The 13,089-nt window shown below is 44.5% G+C and overlaps 1 pseudogene across 1 annotated transcript; it reads right to left on the bottom strand.

Annotated features, from left to right (window-relative positions):
• Positions 1-2,455: 2,455 nt before the first annotated feature.
• Positions 2,456-3,680, bottom strand: LOC308507053 (protein CNPPD1-like; annotated as a pseudogene). Its single transcript has one exon. The product of its transcript is annotated as a protein CNPPD1-like (transcript).
• Positions 3,681-13,089: the final 9,409 nt, after the last annotated feature.

Here is a 13,089-nt window from a genome sequence, read left to right as displayed (position 1 = left end):
CCCATTCTGTGAGACATGAGAGTATGTGCGTGGGGGGGGGGGGTGGGAGGTAGTGAGGGGATTTGTGGACAGCACCACCAAAACAACTAGACTAAGTCTAGTATCTACATGCTATTAGCAGAAGATGGTGAGATGGGTGCTGAACAGGGAAGACATGTCTAATCCTTCAGCCAATACAATTTAGAAAGGAGCAGTCACTGGAACCTTCAAATTGATTCATTTAACACAGAGGTTGGGCCCTACAGTAAACACTGGAAAATGTCCTCAAGTCTGTTTATTCATCTGAGGTTCCAGTTCTAAGTTAAATTTATTAGGAGGCTGAACTAGCAAGTGTTCTTCCTAAGTAAAAACCATCATACTGGTACATTTTTTCCGCTGCTACTCAATGTTTGCCAAATTTTAAGTTTCCCAGTTTCTCAAATGACAGAAGAAAGTCTTACTGTATCACATCCCTCAGTCTGTTGAATTAAACAAAATGTGTGTGGCAGCCAATCTAGGAATTGTTCTGAAAGGGTCAAGCGAATGTAGAAGGCATGGTTGAACTAACTGGTTCCAGACTCTAAACTCCTGTCACTGCTTTAGAAATGTTTCTTTGAATTTGTGGTTACTCTGGTGGTGCCACAGTCTTTCTGGAATTTCTTACTAGTCAACAGACTCTAATACTAAAAGGAACTATTGTTACACTTCGGTATAGAAACAGGACACACACAAATACACAAATGAGTACATATAAAACCAATGAAATCTGAGTGAGATACATGGACTGTATCACTGTCCATTTCCTGGTTGTGATCTATTCTGTAGTTTTTCAAAATGTTACCATTTGGGGTAACTGAGTAAAGGGGACACAGGATCTCTATGTATAATTTTTTACAACTGCATATTCATCTAAAATAATCTCAAATTTATTATAAAATAGCATAAGACCAACAAACAAAAAAATTAATTATAGGGTTGGCATTATGATGATAACAATGTCTTGTGTCATCTTGATGGAAGTAAATATTTGAAATGTTTTTCCAAATAATGGTTTGAATGTGTTCTTATTTTCACACAGACTCAAAAACTTTGGACTGGAGTAATTGAAGCCCTAGACTAGGTTAAGAATACTCTGGACTTAATTGTGGAAAGAGTTCTGAAACAAGTTCTAGAAGTACATATTCGACAAATATTTTTTTTAAATTGAGGTAAAATTCATATAACATTAAATTGATCATTTTAAAACATAACATTAACTATTTAAAGAGAATGATTCAGCAGCATTTAGTACATTCATAATGTTGTGCAATCACCATCTCTATCCAGTTCCAATCATTTTCATCACCTGAAAATAAAACCGTATACCCATTACACAGCTTCTTGCTATTTCCCCCTCCCCACCTCGTTCCCTCCGGCAAGCACCAATCTGTTTCCTATCTCTGTAGATTTACCTCTTCTGGATATTTACATAAATGGAATCATACAACATATGACCTTTTGTGTCTGGCTTTTATTTTTTTTTCCTTAGCATAATATTTTGCTAAGGAAAATGTTCATCCATGTTGTAACATGCATGTGTCATTACTTCATTCCTTTTCGTTGCTGAATGATACTGTTGTCCATTTCTCAACAGTATCCATTTTGTTGATCCATTTGTCAAGTTGATGGGACATTTGGTTTGTTTCCATCTTTCAGTTATTGTGAATAAGGTTGCTATAACATTTGTATACAAATATTTGTTGTTTTCTGTTTTCTTCCTTCCTTCTTTCCCCTCCTTCCTTTCTTCCCTCTTTCCCTCCCTCCCTTCCTCTTTCTTTTAGTGGTGTCCAGACAGGCTTGTGGTGTCCAGACAGGCTTGTGAAGAGAATACCCAGGAAAGGAACCAGAAGAGAGGAAAGCCTAGGAGCCGGGTACTAAGAGAACGTTGGAAGGCAAAAGGGCGAGGTTGAGGGCCCTAGCAGCTCCTGGCTCCTCTAGACTACAACCAAGGGATGGGTGTGGAGAGGGCTTCCCACCTCAGCCCCCTACCTTGGCAGCTCCTACTGTGGTCATATCCATCCCTGGCTCTCCTGCTTCAGGGACACCACACAGACCCTGGTCAACATTTCCTCCCTCCCTCTCCCCACTTCTCCGTCTTCTACCTTCACCCTTCCATCCCAGGGAAGCCCAAAGCAAAAGTATAGAGGAGCCCAGAGGAGGTGAAGTGACAGGGGCTTCTCAGTCCATCTGTGACAAACCCCGTTCACTGGGTTGAGCTTCCCTTGGCACCGTCACTGCCCTGGCCAAGCAGCCAGACACTGAGGTCTAGGAGAGCAAGGACCTTCAGTCCTCCTGCCGCATGACATCTTAGCTCCCTCAGCAAGAAGAACAGGGACCTCCCAGGACCTGGAGAGGTAGAGAGGATCTAAATCATGCATTGCACCTCCAAGTTCTCAGGGACTTCCATGTCCTCTTAGCACATTCTTCAGAGCCCTGCCTAGCCTGGGAAAATAAAAGCTTGAGGCGGGCCAGCTCCATGATGCTGAGAAGAGAACATTGCTGTGGCTGTGAGAGCAGAGGGGGCATCGGGCTGCAGGGCCAGGGTAGAGCCAAGCCATGGCAGGGGTACCAGGGCTGGGGGCACAGTGGGGACAGTGTGGTTGGGGTGATGGCAGGCATGGCAGGTTGGGGAGTCTTTCAGGAGCTTCTTACAGAGGGGACAGTTATGGAGAAGAGTGGGAGGGGCAGGAGGATCTGGGGGAGGCAATGGTGGGGAAGTCAGTGAGGCCAGAAGACTGTGCCAGAGCGAAGGCAGCCCTGCATCACCATCCAGACAGCTGGAGACATTAGCAGGAGATGGCAGGCATTGTGGCATGGGAGAAGGTATTCAGGGTTCCATGAGGCACCTGGAGGCCAGTGCTAGGTCCAGGGGGCCAGGTAGGGGGATGCAGAAGAGCCCTAAGGACTGGTGCATTTCAGCCATTGATGCCACAGCCAGGGCCACACTGCTCACATATGCCATAGCCCACAGGCAGGGCAGCTCTGCCAGCCACTGGCAGAGGGAGCCCAGGGCCAGCTGCCGAGCTGGCTGCCCCAGCAGCACACACAGGTCTGCGTAGGTGTACTGGCCCCATCGCCATCCCTGCTGCTCAGCCACACAGCTCTCTAGCCAGCTCAGCAACTTAAAGATCTCCCGAGGGTCAGTGTAGAGATGCCCATCCGTGACACTCAGGAAGTCACTCTCCAGGGCTTTGAGAGTAGGCACGGCCACACCCCTGGGGCTCCCCATTCATCCTTGAAGACCTTCCTTCCCCCTTCACATAGAGGTACTTACAGGCTGCCATCGTGGAGATCAGGAAGAAGACAGAGGAGGACACATGCTGTGGAAGTGTGGCTTTCAGTGCCAGAGCCGATAATATGCACCAGAGCTGGTATCACAACACACGAGGAGGCGCCTACCTCCCTGGATGCGTGGGCTCCATATTCCTTCTGGAGTCGGTGAATAGGGCTGGGGGCTGCCTTCAGGAGCAGCTCCACAGCCATGTCTGCCACAAGGCTGACCCGCTGCTCCGGGCTACAGTCAGATTCTCAGTCCCAGCCATAACCGAGTCTTCTCCGGCTCTGGGCACTCAGCTTCTGGTGTCCTGGGAGGAACGAGAAGTCCTGGAAGCGGTGAGGGAGAAGGGGCCTTCTTTGTCTAGCAGGAGCCAGGCTAAGTCCATCACGTTGCCAGCCAGCACCCTGCGAAGTGGGGAGGGAAGCAAACAAATTGTGAGGGGCCGAGGAGCCGTCCCTGCCCGCTGATCCACCTGCCCACAGGCCTCCCCAGTGTGGGCCGCCACCCTCGCCACCCCTCCTCATGTGTTGTATTCTGTTTTCACTTTGGGGGGAATATACCTAGGCGTGAAATTGCTGGGTCATATGGTAGTCCTAGGTTTAACTTACCAAATGTTTATTGGGCACCTACAATATTCCCTGTGGTGTCTAAGTGCTGACAACACAAACGTAGACCAGAGATAAAATCCATGCTCTCCTGGGGCATATACTCTAATAGCAAAGAGACAACAAACAGTAAGCAGGAGTGGTACATAACTCATGTGCAATGAAAATGCAGGTCTCCTTGGAAGAACATTATTATGCAGAATTTTAAGATGGCAATTGCAGAGCATTAAATCACATGGAGACCCCTTCTAAGTAACAAATCCCTGAGAGACTGCATGTCACCCACCCCCAAACCCACCCTGACAATAAGAACATAAATATGCTGAGTTCAGATGCCAAGTACCTGCAAGTACATGAAATAGGGTAACCTGCCAGAACAACTGGGGCTGGGTGAGCTGCTTTGGACAGGTGGCTGGGAACGGGCTCTCAGAGAAGGTCATGTTCAAGCTGAGTCTTGGATGATAGAAAGGAACCAGCTTTATCAAAATCTAGGGGCAGAGTATCCAAAGAGAGAAGAGTTTGAGCAAAGCCCCTCCACCCCTACCCCAACCCCCCGCCAGGTATGGTTGAGGAACCAAAACAATAAAACAAAGCCAGTGTCTCTAGCACTTGGCTGTCTTTAGCCTGGGTCTAAGTATGATTTCTAACATACTGTCCTTGAAGAAGTCACCCAAGTGTTCACATTTCTAACCAATACACGTTTGGGCCTGTTCTTTGGCATGAAGCCACTGAAGCCGCCCGGGTGCCCTCAGGCTGTGGACCCACGCTTCTCAGTGAGCAGGACATGGTACCTTGCTGTTCCCAGGTACTTCCCAGATGGGCCTCAGATTTTGCTTCATGTGTAAAATTTATTCTACTTCCACTGAGAATACCTAGTATCTTAGGAATGCTAAGCTGAGGAATGACTGAATGTGGTGTGTGGAGAATATAATTTGATGCTGGTAAACGAGAAGAAGCATACCATGATGTCAACACATGCCCGTGGCTGTCTACTGGGATGTATGGAGAATGTGGCTTTCTGAGTGCACAGGCCTGGAAGGAAAGGAGGCTGAACTGAGGCCAAGAGGATGTAGTAATTTTTGTGCACACGCTCATGGACACCAGGCATGGTTAAACTGGAAAACACACAGCATTGCAATCATTGCTCTCTGCTTCAGTGTCCCTTAGCATACCTGCAAGAGCTCTGACATTCATCAAGTGCTGGGATGAGGGAAAATATGGAACACGACTCCAGACAATATTTACAAAGACTGTATAAGGTGAAAAAGTCAGATGTCTGGCTGGCCTAACAACTCTCTTTGCGACTGGGCAAGGCCCAACCCCAGAAGTAGGGTTGACACCCAGGCCAAGACTTTCTGCAGCCACGAGGCCTGTGGTGGATGAGTCAGGGAGATAGATGGTGCAGTACGGAAGGGATCTCTTAGGAATTACTGTAAAATCAATGGTTTAGGAAACTGAACTAATGGACTGGAGACCGTCTATTAGCAAGGGGGAAAAAAAATCTATATTTGCCATGTGTTCCCTAAACAGCATTAGAAACCATGAGAAAGGAGCAATGAATATCTGAAAGGAGAAAGTAAAGCCATCAGATCACAGACATAATTAGTGGGAGTCTGAATGCTCCATAGGGTTTGCATGAGTAAGTATTTCCCAGTTCTTTTCGGTGGATAAACACTTTATCTTAGGTCCCTCTGAATAACTTGGATTTATAAATGTGGTCATACTCATTTTAAAGGACACTGTCTCAGTCACCTGGGGCTGCTGTAACGAATCACCATAGACTGGGTGGCTTAAATGACAAATATTTCTTTCTCCCAGTTCTGGAGGCTGACATCAGAGTGCCACATAGTCAGGCTCCAGTGAGGATCCTCTTCCAGGTTGCAGACTGCCAAATTCTCACTGTGTTCCCACGTGACAGAATGAGAGAGTTCTCTGAGGTCCCTTTTGCTCAGTGCTCCACCCTACGAAAAAATTAACTCCCCGAATCCACCCCCCCAATACCATCACACTGAGGGTAAAAACTTCACTATACAAAATCTGCATTCAGTCCATATCAGGTTCTGAAGTGGCCTTCATATTTACTTCATTTGTGGAACTACTAATGGTGAGAACATCTGTGAGTGGTTTCAGCCATGCTTGGGGGTCCAGTTATAAGACAATTCTTGGCAGGATACAGAATCCCAAATCCTTTTGCCTTGTTAACAGGCATTGCTGAATCAGCATTCCATTCAGTGTGCAATACATAACTTTTGTGTTTTTAAAAATACACATCATCACTTGGCAAGTTTTTAAATAAGTTTTTTATTTTTCAATTACAGTTGACATACAATATATTATTTTCAGGTGTACAGCATACTGATTAGACATTTGTATCACTTATGAGTATTTCACCTGATAAATCTAGTACCCATTAGACACCATACATAGTTATTACAATATGATTGGCTATTTATGCTACACTTTACATCCCCATGACTATTTTGTAACACACAATCTGTACTTCTTAATCTCTTCCCCTTTTTATCCACACCTCCAATTCTTCTCCCAGCTGGCAACCATCAAAATGTTCTCTGTATCTGGGAATTTGTTTCTGTTTTGTTTTTTATATTTCCTATCTCTCTGTTGAAGTTCTTCCTGAGATCATTGAGCATCCTTACAACCAGTGTTTTGAACTCTGCATCTGATAGATTGGTGTCCTCATTTTGTTTAGTTCTTTTTCTGGAGCTTTGTTCTGTTCTTTTATTTGGGACATGTTCCTTTGTCTGCCCATTGTGGCTGCCTCCCTGTGTTTGTTTCGATGCATTAGGTAAAGTTGCTATGTCTCCCAGTCTTAGTAGAGTGGCCTTCTATAGTAGGTGTCCTGTGAAACCCAGTGGCACAGTCTCCCTGTTCACCTGAACTAAGTGCTGCAGGTGTGTCCTATGTGTAGGTTGTGTGTGTCTTTCTGTTGTAGTTTAACCTTGGTTGTTCTTTGCACATCAGTGAGAGGGATTGATCCTCAGGCTGATTTGTTGTGAAGACTGACTCTGACTAACTACAGTGGAAGAGCTGTTGTGCAGGGTCTGACCATATGGAGCAGAATTCACTTCAGCGAGGCTCTGGTGCCTGCCCACTCTGCCCTTTGGGTGTGTGGTCTACAGAGGCAGCCTCGTGGTGCTCCAGCTCAGTCCAAAGCTGGCCACCAGGCAGGCCAGTCCCAGAGATTCCTAGGAGGGGCCCCGCCAATGGCCAACTTCAGCTGCAACCTGTGCCCTGCCAGGGGCCAGCTGAAATGAACCACAAAGCAATTCTTAGATAGACGCCACATGCACTCGGCTTGGAGGTGCCTGGGAGAGGGTTAGCTGCAAACTGAGGTTGGCTGCTGCTTGTGCTTGGCTTGGGGCTGCATAGTAAGAGGTACAGAGCACACTGAAGCCAAATACTGATTGGGTTTTGTGAATTTTTGAGAGATTTTATGAATGTCCACAGCATGAGCCTTAACAGGCTGGTTGTATGACAAAGGCACTAAAAGCAGCCTGGGTGGGTCCGCAATTTGGGTGGAGTCTCAGGGAATCATCAGGGCAGGAGAAGTGTGTTAGCCAAGTTATGGAGACTCAGATACGGCACCCGCCTAAGTCTGCACATTGAGAGAGGGAAGGCTAAACAAAAGAACAATGTCTTCTGTCGGCACTTCTGTCTTGGAGAAAGTTGCTCCTCCAGCTCTTGTCTGGAAGCCAGACAATTCATTTCCTCCTTGTATGTCTCAGGTGCCTTTTGAGCTGCTGCCCCAGCACTGGAGCTCAGAGTGAGTGATTCCATCAGTGAGTAAGTCTGTGCATGAGCCCTTTAAAAGGAATACTTGGACCTCAGCAGCCCTCCATCTCACTCAGCCACAGTCGTCACTGGTTTTCACAACAAGAAGTTCTCGGGACTTCTATTCTCAGCCCTGGAACGCTGGTCTGGGGAGCCCGGTGTGGGGCTGGGTGCTGTCACTCCTCAGGAGGGACTTCCACAGCCAAAATATCCCTACCGATTTTTAACCACCACATGTAGGTGTGGGACTAGGATATTCTGCATATCCACTCTCCTACCAGTCTCAAGGTGGCTTCTTCTACATGTCTTTAATTGTAGAACTTTTGTTCAGCTAGACTTCAGGTGATTCTCAATGATGGCTGTTCTGTAGTTTCGTTGTAATTTTGATGTGGTTGTGAGAGGAGGCAAACACAGTGTTTCCTACTCCGCCATCTTGACTAGAAAAACTTGGCAAGTTTTTTATTCTTTCAAAGTGAAATTCCTAGGGAAAATGTTCTGTTCTCATTTAGAGCTAAATATAACACCTCCAGATGGAAATAGAAATTAGAAAATGTTTCATCACATTTCAATTCTCTTTTCTTCTCTACTATGAGAGTAAAAGAAATTCACTGAAAACTAGTCAGTCAAAAAATAATTCCCACAGTTATTTTTCCTGGCCTGAGTGAAATTTGAAAGTTAAGTCACTTCTTTATGAGAGAACTGTGAAAATAATTATTTTTTAAGTGTTGTGAAGGTGAAGTTATAATAATCCTAATAGCAATGTTCTACAAACATAAAGCTAATTTTTATATGATCAAAGTTGAATCTGAAAACATTAGCTTCCTATTACCTTCTTTAACAGGAAAGGTAGACTTTTTACACGTTTTTTACTTTTGAGAATTTTCCATTTCAAAACCTAGTAATCATTCTACTTTTGTTTTAAAAACAATCTCTCTTTCTCTGTCTCTGTCTCTCTCTTTGTATTTACATGCAAAGATAAAATACGGGAGGGTATATCCCAAAATGTAAGTAATCATCACACATGGTTAGGTGTGATTTTTCTTTTTTGTATTTTCATTTTTTTCTACAATGATATGTATTATTTGTATAATATGGGTGGGGGGAAGAGAAAACTAACATAGGCAAACTATGGGTCAGAATCTTGACCACAAACCGATGGCATACTCAAGAGTTTAAGCAAGAAGAGTCAAATTGAGTTCAATCACTTTGTAGTTTATCCACGGTCACAGGCTAGCACATATCAGAGCTTCATCGCTGGGGAAGAGAAGAGTTAGGGAAAGTGATAAACAGCCACAACTGTGTCTAGTCTATGACCCTACATGAGGCTTTTCAAGGTTTGTAACTTCCTTATTCACAGATCAATACAAAGGCACAGGGGATCAAAGTTCAGGCTACAACAAAGGCTTATCTCCAAGTCTCCAGCCAGAGGAACTTGAGGTACAAGGGTGAATTTATTAAAGGGCATTTTTTAAGCTGCTAGAACAACAAAAGTATAACTTTTTAAAAACATACATTTTATTGGGGAATATTGGGGGACAGTGTGTTTCTCCAGGGCCCATCAGCTACAAGTAGTTGCCCTACAATCTAGTTGTGGAGGGCACAGCTCAGCTCCAAGTCGAGTCGCTGTGCTCAGTGGCAGCTTGTTTTGGTGTACCCATGTGGGAATTGAACCGGCAACCCTGTTGTTCAGAGCTCACATTCTAACCAACTGAGCCATCCAGTGCCCCAAAAGTATGACCTTTAAAAAAATATGTGATATGGCACCTACAAGAGCAGCTATCAACAGGGTGAATTTGAGGCTGTATCAGAAACGATGAGATAGTATAAATGAGGACATCTCTTTCTCTCCATTCACTCACAAACCACCTGGGTTATTTAGGAGTCATTGGATAATATTTAATAGACTCTCTGTTTTAGACTGCAGTAGCTTGTGTTGGGAACCCACCTACTCATACTGTCTTTCCTTTGGGATCCCTTTTGTGTGTGTGTATGTGTATGCATGTATGCACACATGAGTACGTGCATGAATGTGTTTATGGGGTAAAGGAAATGGGGCATGTGCCTAGTGCTCTGCTGTGTACTCACACAGTCACCTCTCTAACACAACCTTAGGGAGCAGTGCTATCATTATCATATTTTACAGACGAGGAAACTGAGGCTTACTGTGTTTAAGGAACCTGGGCTAGGCCATTTGTCCACCTAATATTTATTAGGACCTTCCTTGGGCCCCATTCACACCCTTGTGGGTGTGTGGCCCACAGTGCTGAGAGTGAAGTGCTGATGATGTCACCTGCAGTGGCACTTATAGCAAAGCTGTAGAAACTGGTTCAGTACAGGTCAGCCTGGTCCATTGCACCATTTTGCCTGTCAGCTACAAATAAGAAGCATGGCGTGAACATGCTACGCTATGCTGGTCTGCTCTGCTGGACTGGGCAAAGAGGGGAAAGGCAAGAGCAAAGGTGTTGGGGGAAGGGCTCAGGTTGTGCACAGTTCTGGGTCTATGAGGTGTGTCATGCAGGAAAGCACTATATTTAAAATGCATCAGTGACTTTCTGCACAGCAAATGAAACAATCAACAAAGTGGAAATGTATCCTATAGAAAGGGAGAAAATACTTGTAAACTATATATCTTATAAGAGGTTGATCTGCAAAATATATAAAGAACTCCTACAACTCAATAGCAAGAAAAACAAATAACCTGATTAAATCGGCTAAAGATTTGAGTAAACATTTCTCCAAAGACATAAAAATGGCCAACAGGTATATGGAAAAATGCTCAACATTACCAATTATCAGGAAAATGCAAATCAAAACCACAATGAGATAGCACTTCACACCTGTGAAGATGGCTATTATGAAAAAAGACATCAAGTGTTAGTGAGGATGTGGAGAAATTGGAACTTTTGCATACTGTTGGTAGAGATGCAAAATAGTGAAACTACTATGGAAAACGTTACGGAGGTTCCTCAAAAAATTACAAATAGAACTACCATATGATCCAACAAGCCACTTCTAGATATTTAATCAAACGAATTTCAGTTAGGATTTCGGGAGATACTAGCACTCCCATGTTCACTGCAGCATTATTTGCAATAGCCAATTTGTGGAAACAACCTAAATGCCTTTGACAGATGAATAAGGAGAATGTGGAATATACACAACAATGGAATACTCTTTGGCCTTAAAAAAGAAAAATTCTGCAATATGCAGCAACAAGGATGAATCTTGAGGACATTAGGCTAAGTGAAATAAGCCAGTTACAGAAAGACACATACTACCTGATTCTGCTTATTTGAGGTATCTAAATTAATCAAATTCGTAGAATCAAAGAGTGGAATGGTAGTTGCCAGGGTTGGGGGGAAGGGGAAATGGGGAGTTTCTAATCAACAAGCATAAAGTTTCAGTCACAATGAGTAAGCCCTAGGGATCACTCTCACCCTGGAGTCAACAGGATGTAGTGTACACTTAAACATTTGTTAGGAGGGTAGATCTGATGTTGTGTTCTTACCACAATAAAGCCACATTTAAAATAAAATAAAATAAAATAAAATAAAATAAAATAAAATAAAATAAAATGCATCAGTAGCTTTCTGATAGTTTGAGGATTAAAGGGGAAAACTCCCTGACATGGATTTTAGAGTGTTCTAAAGCCTGGCCCTTGGCCACCCCCCAGCACCCCAACTCACCAAGAACCTCCCCACTCCCAGCTCAGCTCTCTGCATCTGGGCTCCCTGTCGTCTCGCATTTGTTGAGTTCACCTGCTTCCTCCTGAGTGGAAGGGCTTGTGTGTTGTCCTTTACTTCTTCTGCCTTGGGAGCGTTCCTCTTTACCTGTCCCACCCTTCAGATCTGGGCAGGGCAGGCTTGCCTGACCACCCTGATCAGATGCACTCCGCCCCCCATCCCCCCCACTGCCCTGTGTACCCCTCCAGGGTAGCATCTCTGTCATTGGCACCTTAGCATTTGTTCGTGATTAAGTAATGTCTGTTTTCTCAAATAGACAGTGAGCTTCTTAAGGGCAAACACTGCCCCCTCTCTCTTCCTTTCTCACTTTTTAATATTTTTGCTAATTTTGTTGCATTTATAAATGTAGTAGTAAATACATATTTGTTGAGTGAGTGAAAGACTGAATGAATCCATGAAGATGGGTGTTGCCAAGTGTAAAACAGGGCACCTAACCAAGTCTGAGGAGCCAAGCAACCATGTCTGGTTTTTGCTTATCACTGTGTCCCTATCACCTCGCCCAGTGCTTGAGAGACCAGTTATCTAAGCCGCTGCTTCTAAAATGTTAATGTTCATACAAGACACTCAGGCAGCTTCTGATTCAGCAGATCTGGAGAGGAGCCTGAGATGCTGCATTTCTAACAAGGACCACATTCGAGTAGCAGGATATTGGCTTAGAGTGGCATATCAGTCAGGATGCTTCTGGTTGAAGCAACAGAGAACCCAGCTCAACCGGCTTCCTTAAAAAATAAAGATCTGTTATTTTGTCACTAACTGAAGAGGCCAGTGACAGTGTGAAACTTGGGCACAACTGAATCAAGGCTTCAATTCTTTTTCTCTGTGATTCTCTAGGCACTGCCCTCCTCTGAGTGCCCTGTCCATTTTTTGTTTGACTTACCTGACGATGGCGAAATGACTGCAGCTCTCTCAGCTGTCAGCTCTCTATACTACACCATTTGGTAGAAAAGAAGTTATCTGTTCCCTAGCCATCAAGAAAAAATCCCGTTCTTAACTCTGATTTGACCAATTTTGATTATATACAGGTTGAGGCAGAGGGAATTTATAATGTATTTCGTTGAAGTTGTCCATTTGCTAGCTTCAGAAGCGGTGGCTCATTTTGTCCTATCTGCCTCCCTGGTCCTCATGATACATAGGTGCTCAAACAATTCCATCCATGTGGCTTGAGGTTTATGCCTTTCGCGAAGTCGTAAACATGTGAATCCTTGCCTCAAAGTGTCCGCGTAGGGCAGTGGTTCTCAACCCAAGCACATCAGCATTCCTTGAGAAACCTTAAAAAATAGGTGCCTCGCTTCCTTCCAAACAGTAAGTTCTTGGGGAAAAGTCCAATAATCCACGTTCTACAAAGATCCCTGAGTGATTCTAATGTGCAGCCAGAGCTGGAAAGCACTTATCTAGAGCAGTACTTCTCAGTGGGGGAGGATTTTGTCCCCAGGGGACATTTGGCAATGCTTGGAGCCATTTTTGGTTGCCACAGCTGGGGGGGTGTTTATTACCGGTATCTGGTGGGAAGGTGCTAAACATCTTACAATGTGCAGGGCAGCTCCCTTCCCTCAAACAAAAATTACCTGGCCCAAATGTTGATAGTATCAGGTTGAGAACAACTGATTTAGGGGGGCTAGATGTTAGAACCAATAATTTATGTGCGGCATATTCA

The sequence above is a fragment of the Rhinolophus hipposideros genome, assembly GCF_964194185.1.
Source record: "Rhinolophus hipposideros genome assembly, chromosome: 14".
NCBI lineage: Eukaryota > Metazoa > Chordata > Mammalia > Chiroptera > Rhinolophidae > Rhinolophus > Rhinolophus hipposideros.
Note: the sequence above shows the minus strand (reverse complement) of the source record. Positions and strands in the feature narration are given on the sequence as shown.